Source organism: Neofelis nebulosa, chromosome 12, assembly GCF_028018385.1.
Source record: "Neofelis nebulosa isolate mNeoNeb1 chromosome 12, mNeoNeb1.pri, whole genome shotgun sequence".
In the NCBI taxonomy this organism is placed as follows: domain Eukaryota; kingdom Metazoa; phylum Chordata; class Mammalia; order Carnivora; family Felidae; genus Neofelis; species Neofelis nebulosa.
In genome coordinates, this window is record NC_080793.1 from 33,995,986 (window position 1) to 34,010,397 (window position 14,412).

General features: G+C 46.3%; 1 protein-coding gene and 1 pseudogene across 1 annotated transcript in view; one reads left to right on the forward strand and one right to left on the reverse strand.

Annotated features, from left to right (window-relative positions):
• GABBR2 (gamma-aminobutyric acid type B receptor subunit 2) overlaps positions 1-14,412 on the forward strand; it is a 351,377-nt gene that overhangs the window by 224,011 nt on the left and 112,954 nt on the right. The window lies entirely within an intron of this gene.
• LOC131491627 (large ribosomal subunit protein eL22-like) lies at positions 2,205-2,919 on the reverse strand (annotated as a pseudogene).

Genomic DNA, 14,412 nt, shown 5'->3' on the forward strand with positions numbered 1-14,412 from the left:
ACTTTTTTTTTTTTCTTTTAAGCTTGTTCCTCGGAAGACTCCTCCATTAACCCTCCTTGTTGATGAAAAAATAAGCAAGCACATTTCTGCAGTAACAAAAATGAAGCAAAGCCTTGAACGGGGCAGCTGGCCTGGGGCCTTAGGTCGGCTCACCCCGGTCAGGGCCCCCAGGCAGGGCCCAAGGATAGCAGCCAAGGTGGCAGGTCCCGTGACAGCGCCCCAGAGGTGGGGTAGGGACAGTCTTAGCTGGGACCCAGACCCACACTCTTTATTTTAATAGCTGTGTTTGATTTTAATGTGCACGATAAAAATATAACTAGCACTTGAGGTAGCAAGATAAGGTTTCTTTTTTAGTTCCAAGAGGCAGATATTCCGTCAAGAAGAGCACAGATGGTACATGGATCCTGCAGAAACCACGGAGGTGATCCACACATCATGGTTGTTTCTTCTTGCTTTCTCTGTCTCTTAAAAGGCACGTTGGTCGTCCTCTTCCAAGGTGAAGAAATTAATCATAAATGAGTGGGAAAGAAAGAGAGAGAGAGAAAGAGAGGGAAAGGCAGAGAAAGAGAGAGAAACCAACAGAACAGTGGTTTCCTTGGGCAGTCTGCCTGGTTACCAAAGCCAGCCAACGGTACTATACTTTTGCACATGAGATTTCTGTGATAGGATTAATGTTCTTTCTGTTTAAGGCCCCTTCACCACATTCTGTGTGCTTTTAGTAATAAAACAAAATGGTGTTTGGCCAGGGGATGGGTGTCCATTAAACAGACAAGAGCCCGGCTGCTTTGGGTAAGCTGCTGGTGGTGGCTGTTGAAACCTGTCTCCCTCACTGGACCCCAGGCAGCATGGTGTGTCGAATCTTGCACTCACCCCCACTGTGCCATCATCTTGACTCCAAGTACTTGGTTAGTTTTATGATGGAGGCTTCTTCTACCCACTCCTTGAGCGCGGGGGGGGTCTTTCTAAGATTCACCTCTATGAATGTTCTCACGGTCTGACCTATATTAGAGTCTCAGCTGATGGTCAATGAACAAATACATCAGATATTTTTGTCACCACCTGTCCCCCACCTCTTCAATATCTCCTAAGGGCTTTATACATAGTAGATATCCAGGAAAGACTAGTTAGCTGGTTGGATGGGTGAGTGAATGGGTGGGGGGAAGGGCAGGTGGGTAGATAGTTGGAAGGTTGAATGGATGAGTGAGTGGATGGATGGATGTGTGTGGGTAGGTGGATGGAAGGCTGGGTAGATGGATAGATGGGCAGGTCAGTGGTTAAACAAAGATGAATGAATGGGTGAGTCGGTGGGAAGATAGGTGGGTGAGAAGGAATGAGTGGGTGAACAGCAGGCCTAGAAGAGGTAATTGCAATTCATATGTGTCTGCTTCATTCTAATCAAAGCACATTTTCTCTGGGAGGATCTACAGAGGTGATGGCCCTGATGTCTTGACTCCTTTTCTGTACAAGTCCTGACCTCTAGAAAGTGTTTGCTGCATTTTCTGATGTGAGACCCCATCTTGTCATCTGACTCATGGAAATACATGTTTCATTTCATGCCATTATTCTCCACTCACATTTCACCCTTTCAGGGGTTGGGCCTCATTAAAAACTGTCCTCTACACAGTTCCTCTTTGAGGAAGTTCCTTGTTAGGGCATTTCTGCTGTGAAATATATCACACCAACTGATGTGAGTGCCAACCTGAATGCTAAAGACCGTTATTAGCAGATTTAGCCTAGAGATGTTTCAGAGTTGTCAGTTCTGATGTTCATAGGATTATATTTTCAAACATCATCACACATCCTCTATGACAGACTTGATTACTGTGATGAACTAGTTTTCTTCCTTTAAGAAATGTTCCAGTTGCAAAAACGACTCTGAAAGCTTTGGTTGAAAATGCGGGGCAAAACTGAAGTGACACTGTCTCATTTGGGTGGCTGTTTACCTTCCTGGGATAGGCAGCCCAGTGTGGCAGAAATAGCACTGGACATGGGGTCTGCAGACCTAGGTTCGCATGCTGTCCCTTACATCTTAGCAGTGGTGACCTTGGGGAGGTCTCTAATCTTTTCATTCTCTTCTGCAAAATGAGACCAGTGATCAAGAGCCCCTTGCTGGGTGGCTCTGCAGATGAATTAAGGAAGGTGCACTACAAACTGTAAAGGGCCGTGTATGATTGAGGGATCCCCAGTAGAAGAAGGAAGAAAGCCATAACTCATCAATATCATTTTATTTATTCATCTTTGGTTCCCAAGTCTTATTCAGGAACTCATACAAAATGTCCGGATAAATGAATTTTAATCCTCATCTTTCTCCTCTTCCTCATCATGGTTAATCCGGAAGTGATGCAATTCGTAACTCTCTTTGCTATTAGCAACTCTGCACAACCAATCATGTAGATTATTCTTCTTCAGATATTTTTTGGCGAGATGTTGCAAACACCTCTTGGAAGAGGGCACCTCAGGGGCGCCTGGGTGGCGCAGTCGGTTAAGCGTCCGACTTCAGCCAGGTCACGATCTCGCGGTCCGTGAGTTCGAGCCCCGCGTCAGGCTCTGGGCTGATGGCTCGGAGCCTGGAGCCTGTTTCCGATTCTGTGTCTCCCTCTCTCTCTGCCCCTCCCCCGTTCATGCTCTGTCTCTCTCTGTCCCAAAAATAAATTAAAAAAAAAAAAAAAAAAAAAAACGTTGGAAGAGGGCACCTCAGAAATTACAGTCATCTTGCTCTTACTCCTTTCAATGGTTACAACCCCTCCATCGAGACTCTCAGCTTGGCCACTCACTTGGAGTCTCTCTTGAAGAAACTGCTCAAAATTGGCAGCATCCATGACCCCCTCTGTACAGGGTGGGTGCAGTCGAAGGTAAACCTCAGAACTTGCTCCTTTCTTTTTCGACCCCCTCCACCACAAGCTTTTTCATGGGCGCCATCATGGCGGCAGCATATATCACTTTATGTATGTATGTATGTATGTATGTATGTATGTATGTTTTGGCTTGAACAACAGGAGAAATCAGATATTTATAGGGGAAAGATTAACTGTATGTCCAAGAACTAATAAAACACCCTTCTGGGCCATGGAATTATTACCAGTGATGAAACCAGAGAATAAATACCTGGCACAACTGCTGGGAAGTGACTGTTTCCCTTTGCTCATTCACTTCTTCTATAAATATTTACTACCACCTAGAGCGGAAGGATGTGGGGAGGGGGATGCTACAGATACAGCGCTGAGCAAGGCAGATTTGTTTCTTGTACCAGGGAAGAGATGGACACTAAACAGATACTCATGTGAATAACTATTTGAATATACATTGTGGAAAATGCTTTGAAAGAAAGCCATGGGGTGTGTTGAGAACTTATAGCATGGAGGCCTGACAGAGGCTGGGGATCAGAAAAGACTTTCCTAAGGAGATGACTTTGAGCTGAGGTTCAAGAATGAATAGGAGCCAGCTAGAGGGTTGGAAGGGCAGCCGTTAAAAGTAGTTGTTATAGAGCACTAATGACATAGAAGATTGTTCACAATATATTCGTCAGTGTAAAGGGGGAAGGTTACAAAGGTTTTTTATGGTAGGGGTGCCTGGGTGGCTCAATCAGTTAAGCATCCTACTCTTGGTTTTGGCTCAGGTCATGATCTCATGGTTTGCGAGTTCGAGCCCCACGTTGGGCTCTGTGCTGACATCTCAGAGTTTAAAGCCTGCTTCAGATTCTGTGTGTGTGTCTCTCTCTGCCCCTCCCCCACTTGCACTCTGTCTCTCTCTCTCTCTCTCTCTCAAAAATAAACACACACACACACACACACACACACACACACACACACATATATATAAACTAACATTTACTAAGTGCCCAAAGTATTGAGTTTCCTGGGAGCAAGCCCTGCCTGTGAAGGAGATGTGCTTAGTACCACTTATATATTTATATATATAAGCATATATATATATATATATATATATATATATATATATAAACATTTATATATGTAAATGTTTACATATATAATATATAAAACAAAGGTTTTTATGGTAGATCCTCACTTTAAAAAAACTTTTTTTTAAAAATGTAATTTATTGGGGCGCCTGGGTGGCGCAGTCGGTTAAGCGTCCGACTTCAGCCAGGTCACGATCTCGCGGTCCGTGAGTTCGAGCCCCGCGTCAGGCTCTGGGCTGATGGCTCGGAGCCTGGAGCCTGTTTCCGATTCTGCGTCTCCCTCTCTCTCTGCCCCTCCCCCGTTCATGCTCTGTCTCTCTCTGTCCCAAAAAATAAATAAAAAACGTTGAAAAAAAAATTTAAAAATGTAATTTATTGTCAAATTGGTTTCTATAAAACACCCAGTACTCATCCCAACAGGTGCTCTCCTCAATGCCCATCACCCACTTTCCCCTCTTGCCCACCCCCCATCTACCCTTAGTTTGTTCTCAGTCCTTAAGAGTCTCTTAAGGTTTGCCTCCCTCCCTCTCTGTAACTTTTTTTTTCCACTTCCCCTCACTCATGGTCTTCTGTTAAGTTTCTCAAGATCCACATATGAGTGAAAACATATGGTATCTGTCTTTCTCTGCCTGGCTTATTTCACTTAGCATAATACCCTCCCGTTCCATCCACGTTGCTGCAAATGGCCAGATTTCACTCTTTCTCATTGCCAAGTAGTATTCCATTGGATATATAAACCACATCTTCTTTATCCAGTCATCCATTGATGGACATTTAGGCTCTTTCCATAATTTGACTGTTGTTGAAAGCGCTGCTATAAACATTGGGGTACAAGTGCCCCTATGCATCAGCACTCCTGCATCCTTTGGGTAAATTCCTACTAGTGCTATTGCTGAGTCATATAGGGTAGCAGTATTTTTAATTTAAAAAAAAAAACGTTTTTTAATCCTCACTTTTGATAACCAACTTTTAAATACATAAAGACTAGAAGAATGTACTCCAAAATGTTATCCAGTGAGTGTCTCTGGATGGATCTCTTTCTCTTTGCTTATTTCTCATTTTCAAAGTTTTTGCAGTGATTATATAGTACTTTAGGTCTCGCTTAAAAAAAAAAGGAAGACTTAAAAATAGTATTAAAGTAATATTAACTTTAAAAGACCTAGACTTTAATCCAGTCTTGGCCCTTACTAGTCAAGGGACTTTAGCTAGTAAGCCCTTGGACTCACTTTTCCCATCTGTACAATAGGATGTATGAACACTCAGCTCCTAGGGTTGTCATGAGGACTAGATGACACATTGCTACCTGGTTCAGTTCCTGGCACCTGTAGGCTCTCAGCCATTATTAATGCTCTTCTGCTTTCTGTCCCATATATCTTAGATGGACCCTGATTCTCACTTAGAAATAAATGGAGCAGGGAGTGGAGAAAAGGGGGAGGTAGACATCAGAGAGGCCTTGAACATGTCCTGCTCTCGTGTGAGCCTCGAATTTCTGAGGCTGGAGGAACTTCTTTCTCCTCAATGGCAAACTCTAGTGAGTTGGATCCCCACTAGTTGGATTCCAGTTAACTGAGGGCATATCATGTAATTTAATCTTGAGTATGTAGAAACAAATACGTAGGGTCTTGCCTAACATAGACCAGAGGCCAGCTTGAAAAACTCTTGAGGCTTGAAACCTTAGGGCACATACAATGAATGCCTGTTGTGATATTTCAGCTCTAGATTGTGGCTCTAGTAGACTTTTGGTGTAATAACATCAAGAATGCAGAATTTTATATATGCATATGTATGTGTCATATACATACATAAACACGTACATATATATATTTTACAGGGCCACCATATGTGATAAAACAGTGACCTAGATTCTCCCTCAGGCACACGGGATCTTTAGTAGGCCATAAGTAGTGATACTCAATCCACATAACCACTATCATTCCCCTTTAGTAATCTGGCAGGGTCCCTGCAGTATATACAGGCTCTATGGTACTTTCCGAAACGCACCAAAAAAATTCTCTGTTCATCCTCAAATCTAGTAATTCTATCAACTAGCTTATGAAGAGCTGCCTCAGTAATCCACATTTAATGACCTTAGCCACCAGACAGCTGTCTTGGGAATTAAAGTCTCTTGTGAACAGAGTATCCTGAGGTTCTAAACTTCAGTATAATGGAAACGTGTCCTATTTCCCCCCAGCAGTAGGACGTGGAGAAGATGCCCGGCTTGGTGTCTTCTCCTTGGGCTCACACTCCTCACCCCAACTTTTATGAGCAGTGACCGTAAGAGGCAGTGGGACTTATCAGATGACCTCCCCCCCACCTCCACTGGACAGTCAGTGGATGTCAGCTGGGGCTGAGCTCTGGGCCTCAGTTCATCTGTGAGATCATGGGGATGTTGCCTGACATGGTCAGAGAAAGGGCTCTCTGATCTCTAAGGCCTCGTGGGACTCCGAAGTAGTGAAGGAGAAAAGGTTTTCAAGATGGAAACCAACCTTTACTAAGCACCTGAAGTACCGAGTTTCCCAGGGGCAGGTCCTGCCTGTGAAGGAGATATGCTTGGTACCATTTTATAGATGAGGAAACCCAGTTCAAGAGACTGGGTAGCCTGCCCACATTCACAAGGTGGGAAGTAGAGTCCACGTTTTGGGCCTGATGGCAGCCACTTCAAATGCCCTTTTTTTTTTTTTTTTTTTTTTACACCTTTGTCTACTTTCCCCGCCTCCCTCAGTGGAATCCTTTGGAACCTAATTCGCACTCTCACACCCACATGTTTCTACAGAAAAATCTATACAGGTATCATTTTGACTCTTCCCTCCACCTGCTGAGCTCTGCCGACTCTGTGAACTCCCAACTACCACCTCTCTTCTCTCTCTCCTCTGCTTCTCATTTATTCTGGCTCTCACTTTTTACACCTACCAGATTATTCTTCCTAAATAATTGTTGACCGTGTTATTCCTCATTAAAAACTTTCCATGGCTCCGCACTGCCTATAGGATAGAGCCTGGCATTTTAGGAGCTTTACCTCCAGCCATAACCTGTGTTTCCAGGTATTTCTCCTCCTGCTGCTCTTCATACAGAAGGGATATTAGCTAGTCTTCCACACACACATCGGATTCTCAACCTTCATAGCTGCGCTTTTGGCAGGAGTGGGCTTTCTATCATCTCAACCTTTTATCCACTTAACTACTAATTTTTGAGAACTTATTATGGGCCAAGCACTGTATTGGAATCCAGGAACACAGCAGTGAATCAAACAAACAGAAAGCCCTTCCTTCAAAGAATTTATAACCTAGTACAAGGAGAGAGTCAATGATCGACATATTGAATAAGTAAATTATATAGTATGTTAGAAGGCAGCAGTTGCTATTTAAGAAGGAAGAAGAAAGAAATATGCAGGAAGGGAAGGAGAATCAGAAATGGCACCAATGGAGGGGGAGCAAGGAGAAGTTTAAATGTGCTTTTTTTTTTTAAGTTTATTTATTTATTTTGAGAGAGAGAGAGGCAGCGCAAGTGGGTGAAGGGCAGAGAGAGAGAGGGAGAGAAAGGATCCCAAGCAGGCTCCGCACTGTCAGCACAGAGCCCGGTGAGGGACTTGAACTCACAAACTGTGAGATCATGACCTGAGCCAAACCAATAATTGGACGCTGAACTGACTGGGCCACCCGGGCTCCCCAGGAAGTTTTAAACAGGATGGCCAGAGGAGGCCTCACTGGGAAGGTGGTGTGTGAGAAAAGACTTGAAGGAGGTACAAGAGTGAGCCATGCCATGTCTGGGGTAAAAGTGATCCAGACAGGTGGACCACCAGGGTGAAAGTCTAGGTTGACAATGTCTAGAGCACTGGGGTAGGGGGAGCTTCCAGCCAAGACGGAGGAGTACCAGGAACTGGATTTACCCTCTTGCCTTAAGCAGCTAACAAACCGGTGAAATCATGTGTGACAACAGTTTTCCGACACTGGATTACAGACAACAGAGGAGAGTGACTCCTGAGAGAAGGGACACAGAGGACGTGAGCCTTCGGATTGCCCAGCTTACTGCCTGGAGGGTTTCCAGATGGCAGCACAGGAAGGACGGCCCACACAGAGCCCTGCAGTCCACCAGGTTGACAATGTGAATGGAGACAGAGTTGAAAATTTGAATTAAGAGAAACCAAGGAGGCTAGAATTTGCAGGCAGAGTAGCGGAAGGGAGAGAGCCCCATGAGAGGGGAGGGCAGCAGAGCTTCAAGGGGCTGCTTCAAGTCTTCAGCTGTGGACTGTCAGCACCTGCTGATGTAGTGAGGGAACCGCCTGAGACTAGAGAAAGCACGAGCAGAAAGGAACAGGCAGAAGGATCCTCGGAGCTCATGCAGGGCCAGGAACCATCCATGTTCACCCCAGCCAGGGTGGGAAACCTTCATAGTGCACGGGGAGATCCTCAGAAGGTTACTGTCTCAGCAGTTGGGGTAAAATCAACCCTAGACTAACGGTGGCTCTGGTCCCAGCTGACAAAGCTCAGAAGCAAGCCTCAGAAAGGTCAAGCTCATTTCAAGTAACTTAATGATGTCCCAGACAAAGCTTTAGAACATTTAAAGGAATTTTAAAAATATCTAGCACCCAACGAGGGGTCTGATGTCTAATAAAAAAATTATCAAGCAGGCAAAGAAGCTGGAGTGTGTGGGAAATGCAGGGAGGCCACTGTAGCTGGAATGGTGTCAGTGAGGGGAGAAGCACAGACACCATCAGAGAAATCAGAGGCCATATTTTATGGGTCCTAGGAAGCTCTTGGCTAACTGAGTAGTCAGGAGAAGATGTTTTCTTTCTTGCCTCCCCTACCAGAGGGAAAAGTGCCCCTGCTTTGTTCCAGACTCCCTGGGCACCATGGAGCCATTGGCCTATCCCTTGCAAGGTAGCCTTGAGCGCTCACCTGCCCACTACCAGCCCTCACACTGTACTCCCCAGAGTATGGGTTCAACGCAGAAGCAGGAAGAAGAGGAGAGTATGCAAACAAAGGAAGTACTGAAAGAAGGACATTTCCCATTGGGGACAATAAAGGGCCTGGGGACCTGCTTCAGTCCCGCCTTCCAGTCTCAGATCCAGCCCCTCAAAGACGTGTGACCTTGGAAAATCTTCCTGACCACCATCACCTGTTTGCTTGTTTGATTAAAATTAATAATTGAGTGCCACCTACTTCTAAAGAGAGTTTGAGGCACCTTTCGATTACAGGCATATACACAGCAAGGCCATTGAAACAGAAGTCAAAAATTTTAAATCATACAATGTGAGGGCGAAATATATTCCAAAAACCTAGGCTGGTATAGTGAACTTAATGATGAATTTAAGTGAACTGGCTGCCAAGTGATAAAGAGAACGGAACCTCATTTTCTTCATGTGCAAAATGGGACTAATGAGCTCTGCCGAGCCTACCCCAGAGAGATGCCATGAGGATCATCAAGGCTGTGGATGAGAATGTGTCACTCAGGACTCTTCTGGCACAAGTAATAGAAAACCGTCCCTCCCCAAAGATACCAGTGAAGTCCAGGATGAGGCTTCTCCATCTCTCCTCTCTGGGGCTGCTTTGTCCTCTGCCAGTGCCATTCTCAGCCTCTGCACACACAGTTGCTTCTGAATCCCACATCACAGCACCAAGTCCAGCAAGACAGGGAACCTGTTTCCCCAGTAATGCCAACAAAATCCCTGGAAGTGAGTCCGCTGTGCGTTGATTGGCTGACTTGGGTCATGCGCCCATACCTGAACCAATCACTGTAACTAGAAGGCTGCACTGATTGGCTTAGTCTAAGTCATGTGATTCAGCCCTGCATAGAGTTAAGTTTCATGAAACTTCAACAAGTCAGAGTGGGGCCAGGTGGATCTCTGGGTGGCTTTTGTCTCTTCTCTGTCTCTCCTCCAACAGATCCATTCTCTGCCCTTCTCTGTGCCCTGGGAAGCTGTTGCCATGGTCGGCGTTACCCGGGATCCCTTGTCCTCGGGGTTTCTGGCTGGATTTAGCCAGTGGCGAGTGCAGACAGGAGATTGAAAGCCACCGAGGAGAGAGAGAGGTCAGGGGGCAGCCCCCAGCCTTGCTTTCGTATCTCTTGAAATAGCTGTGCCCTCCCTCCAAGGCTATGGCTTCTCTGCCTCCCACTCTTGTGAAGTTCTGAGGACACTATTTCTTCCCTTGCTCCTCTGTTCCAAGGCATATAACAGCTCCTGCCATTGTTAGTCTATGGGCACAATGCTGTCTTGTATCTGTTCCCTTAATCTGTTCCCTCACTCTATAGTAGTCCTTAATAAAGTATCTTCCTTGGAACCATCCAGGGTGAATTCTCTTACTTCCTGTGACCCTGTATTTGTTATCTATTGCTTCATAACAAATTATCCCAAAGCATAGTAACTTAAAGCAACAATAAAGATTTATTATCTCACATAGTGTCTGTGGGTCAGGAATTCAGGAGTGATTTAGCTGGAAGGTTCTGGCTTGGGGTCTTTAATATATGTAATTGCAGGCAGGATGGGACTAAAGTCATCTTCAGGCTTCCTGAGGGTGGAGATTTGCTTCCAAGATAGCTCCCTGCCATGGCTGGCTTACTAATGGTGGCTATTGGTGGACTTAGTTCCTCACCACATGGACCTCTCCATATGTCTGCTTGGGTGTCCTCATCACGTGGTGGCCAGCTTCCACCAGCATGAGTAATCCAAGAGAAAGCAAGGCTAAGGCTGCAGTGTCTTTATATGATCTAGTTTTGAAACCACACTCTGCCATTTCTGTAATATCCTACTGGTTACACAGACCAGCCCTGTTCAATGTGGGAGGAGACTGTACAGGGTGTGAATACCAGTAGGGGAGAATCATTGGAGCCATCTTAGAGTGTGGCTATCACAGCCCCTGAAAACGTCATCTCTAAATTGAAATCAGGGTACTATTATCATTCAAATGGGGATCAGTTGGTGATCAAGAAAAATGTCCACTACAAAAGGTTCGACAGCTATAAACCAGGTTCAAATCCTCTTGATAATAAGGAATTATGTCTCAAATTCACCAGCTGGACCCATAAGTTGAACAGGGGTCTTAGAAGAGCCCCTCAAGCCCAGGCCAGAAGTGGAAGGGAAGAGAGAACCCATCTTAAGCAAAAACATTCCTCCATTTATCTTTCGGAGCTTCAGCTGGCCCCACTCCAGCTCTGAAAACAGCTTCAGACACCCACCTCATCCACGCCTGGCATTCCACAGCCATCATTCTGTTTCTGCTGCTAGAAGTAGCTTTCTGACCCACCTAAGCCTGAGTCCACCTCAGTAGGTGGGGCCACCAACAGCTGCCCTTCCCTCCCTTTCTGGTTTTGCCCCTGCTGACTCCTCTTTCCTTCCCAGGAGAATTGGTGGAAGACTTTTTTAAATGATGGAAGATTTTTAGGCTTAGCCCATGAAGCCAAGTGAATAGTCCCCAAACCCCATATGGAGCCATCTGGGTTTCTAATGGGGGAGCTGAGCCAAGAGGGAGAATGGGTTCTCAATCAGGCGCCTTCCTGCCAGCCCAGCCCGCTCTTTCCAAGGTGGGAGGTGGGACTGGTGACTCATCAGGACTGAGCTGAGGGCCACCAGGGCTGGGAGGAGCCTAGGAGACTGCCACATACATATGCCCTCACGTGTGTACACGCATGCACATACACATGCATTGGCAATGCAAACACACAGACTGTTGCACAGATGGAGAAAGCAAGACACATTCAAGATTTGGAGAGCCTCCTGCCCAACTCCAGCCTCTGTGTGTAACCTGATGTCAGCCACTGGGATCTTGGAAAGGTTCTCAGGAAGCTCCATCTCTCAGTTCAGGGATGACCAACCTCAGGATTTCTTCACGTTCCTGCAGGCTTGTGCTCTCATGGTTCTGCTTGTGCTGAATTCATTCAGGATTTGGACCAGCCCATGATCCCTGAGGTTTTCCTCAGCTCTGGGCCCCATTGACCCATGCAGGAAATTCAGACCCCTCCTCCGTTATGACAGCCACACAAAACAAGAACAAACGGACCTGAAAGCCATCCCCTTTACAAGGACTTGTGAGGGGTTCCAGTGAAGGTTTGGGGATCAAGCAGAGAGGGTTTGTACCAGGGAATATAATTTGAATGACTTTGAGTTGGACCTTACTTACTCCTGACCTTGTTCCTGCTCGCCACCCTCCCCGTCTTAGGGGCCATTTCCTTCGTGGTGGTCTCTCCGGGCCTCCCACCCCTCTTGGGCCTCCTTCTCTGCCGAGAAAATAGCTCCTTCTGTTCCCCTCGCTGACATTCTTCCTTTCTACCCAGGAGGCTAATCAAGGTTCCTTCCTAACCAAGATCATTTCCTCCTAGGAGGAATTCTGGGCCCAGCTTTCAGATAATATGAACTTTATCTCCTTACACACTAGGAAACTACTCCTAGGAGACTAGGAGACCGAAGTAATTAGGGGATAGAACCCAGGCGGCCGCCTCCCAGCAGAGTGCCCTTTTTGAGTTACCTGTCCATGAGCTCCACAGTCCTGCCCATTTTTCCCGTAACCTTACTCTGCAGCGCACTCCTCGCTCTGCCCGGCCACCCTGCAGCTCGAGCCCGCTGCCCTTGCATCTGGACCACTGCTGCACCAGCTGCCTTGTCTGAGCCCTGCCCCACCCCCTCCAGGCCAGTCTGCAGCCCACCCTGGCCGAAAGTGAAGATTCTGACAGATTGCAAATTGCACGTCTCAGGCTTTCAGGTCGGCTGGTCAGCAGTTTGGTTTTCCTGGTGGAGACTAATCTATTTAACAAAAATAGAACATACAGTAAAGCAAAATTAAGTATTTCTAATCGTGGGGATGCTTGCATCTGCAAATGACCAGGAAAGAAGAGAGGTTGGGGCTGGGGGCAAAAAGCCTGGAGGAGGGTCTCGTGGTGTGTGACTTTAGAGCTACAGGGCTCAGCTAGCCATCCCGGAAGCTGGGCAAAGACCCCACTCACTGGCTGGGGCCGCTCCCTTCTGCTGACTGTGCAGGTAAGGAAGGAGTGCACCACCATCTGTCTGCCGAACCAGAAAGCCATTCTTCACGTCGCCTTCCCCAGCCCTCAAATGCGGCATCTCTAAGCCCTGTGGATTCCACCTCCTTCCCATCTTTTGAATTATGGACTCTTCTACAGCTTTGTCACCCTCATCTCTCACCTGGATTTCACACAGCTTCCGACAGGCTTCCTTGCAGCCAGTCCCCTACCTCATGCCCGTCCATTTTCCACACAACACCAAAGTAGCTTTTTTTCCTCCAGCTTTATTGAGCCATAATTGATAAATAGGATTTTTATATACTTGAGGAGTACTCCTTGATGACTTGATATACAAATACATTGCCAAGTGATCACAACAATCAAGCTAATTAACATACCCATCACCTTGCTCTTTTTCTTTTCTTTTTTCTTTTCTTTTCTTTTCTTTCTTTCTTTCTTTCTTTCTTTCTTTCTTTCTTTCTTTCTTTCTTTCTTTCTCTTTCCTTCCTTCCTTCCTTCCTTCCTTCCTTCCTTCCTTCCTTCCTTCCTTCCTTCCTCCCTCCCTCCTTCCCTCCCTCCCTCCCTCCTTGCCTCCCTTTCTTGCAACAAGAACACGTAAGATCTACCCGCTTAGCATTTTTCAAATATACAATACGATATTGTTATGTGCAGTCACCATGTTGTGCATTAGATCCCCAGAACTTACTTATTGTGCATAACTGAAAGTTTGTACTCTTCGACCAACATCTCCCCATTTCTCCTTCCTTCCAGCCCCTTGCAATCACCATTCTACTCTCTGTTTCTGTAAGTTTGACTATTGTAGATTCTACACAGAAGTGATACGAGACAGTATTTGTGTTTCTGGATCTTGCTTATTTCATTTAGCATGATGTCCTCCGGGTCCATCCATGTGGTCACAAATGAGAGGATTTCCTTCTTGTTAAAGAGGGTGTTGGACTTGTTACTTCCTGGTTTATAATAACCTTTCTGTGGCCCCCATTTGCAACATGAGGTCCAAAGCCCTGCCTGATGTGGGCTCTTGCCATCCTTGCCTCCACCAACCTCCCTGCCCCTTGCATACCACCCGCCAGCCACCTTGCCTTTCCTTCTGGTCCTTCATAGAGCCAAGCTCTCTCTTGCTTCCAGGCCTCGGCATATGCTTTTCCCTCTGCCTGGAACATTCCTCTCTCATCCTCTTTGCCCAGCTAACTCACACTCATCCTTTTCTGTCCCCTCCATGCCCTTCCTTGAGAGAGTGCCCTTCCTTTTGTGCTCATACCTCTGTACCCACCCTCTCCTGCCTTGTAAGTATCTCTCTGTCTCTCTTTTTTGCCTGTCACCTTCATTAGACTGGGAGCTTCTAGAAGACTAGGACTTTGTGGCTTAATCATTGCATTTCCCCAGGGTCTAGCATAAGCATGCCCTGTCCCAGAGTAAGCTCTCAACAGACACAACATATAGCAACTCCTCCCTCATTTTCTGTGAGGAAACTGAGGCTGAGAGGAGGGAGCATAATTATGGGCAAGCAGCGGCTGGTGACA